Genomic DNA, 838 nt, shown 5'->3' with positions numbered 1-838 from the left:
ACCTACTCCCGACTTCTATGGGAGAAGCATCTCTATCCCTGCCATTGGAGTAAACAACTTTGAGCTTAAGCCTCAATTAGTTTCTCTAATGCAACAGAATTGCAAGTTCCATGGACTTCCATTGGAAGATCCTCATCAGTTTTTAGCTGAGTTCTTGCAAATCTGTGATACTGTTAAGACTAATGGGGTTGACCCTGAGGTCTACAGACTTATGCTATTCCCTTTTGCTGTAAGAGACAGAACTAGAATATGGTTGGACTCACAACCTAAAGAAAGCCTAAACTCTTGGGAAAAGCTAGTAAATGCCTTCTTAGCAAAGTTCTTTCCACCTCAAAAATTGAGTAAGCTTAGAGTGGAAGTCCAAACCTTCAGACAGAAGGAAGGAGAATCCCTCTATGAAGCTTGGGAAAGATACAAACAATTAATCAGAAAGTGTCCCTCTGATATGCTTTCTGAATGGAGCATCATAGGTATTTTCTATGATGGTTTGTCTGAACTGTCCAAGATGTCTTTGAATAGCTCTGCTGGAGGATCTCTTCATCTGAAGAAGACGCCTACAGAAGCTCAAGAACTAATTGAAATGGTTGCAAATAATCAATTCATGTACACTTCTGAAAGGAATCCTGTGAACAATGGGACAAATCAGAAGAAAGGAGTTCTTGAGATTGATACTCTGAATGCCATATTGGCTCAGAACAAAATATTGACCCAGCAAGTCAATATGATTTCTCAAAGTCTGTCTGGAATGCAAAATGCACCAAGCAGTACTAAGGAAGCTTCATGGTGCGCGAAATTGTGAACAATACTTTTCACAACTCTCATAATCCCCGGTCATGAA

General features: G+C 40.0%; 1 non-coding gene across 1 annotated transcript; it reads right to left on the bottom strand.

Annotated features, from left to right (window-relative positions):
* Window positions 1-343: 343 nt before the first annotated feature.
* On the bottom strand, window positions 344-451 carry LOC112798612 (small nucleolar RNA R71). The gene has a single exon (XR_003200217.1). It is a non-coding gene; the product is annotated as a small nucleolar RNA R71 (small nucleolar RNA).
* Window positions 452-838: the final 387 nt, after the last annotated feature.

Source organism: Arachis hypogaea, chromosome 4, assembly GCF_003086295.3.
Source record: "Arachis hypogaea cultivar Tifrunner chromosome 4, arahy.Tifrunner.gnm2.J5K5, whole genome shotgun sequence".
Lineage (NCBI taxonomy): Eukaryota > Viridiplantae > Streptophyta > Magnoliopsida > Fabales > Fabaceae > Arachis > Arachis hypogaea.
The sequence above is the reverse complement of the archived record's forward strand: the minus strand, read 5'-3'. Positions and strand labels throughout refer to the sequence as shown.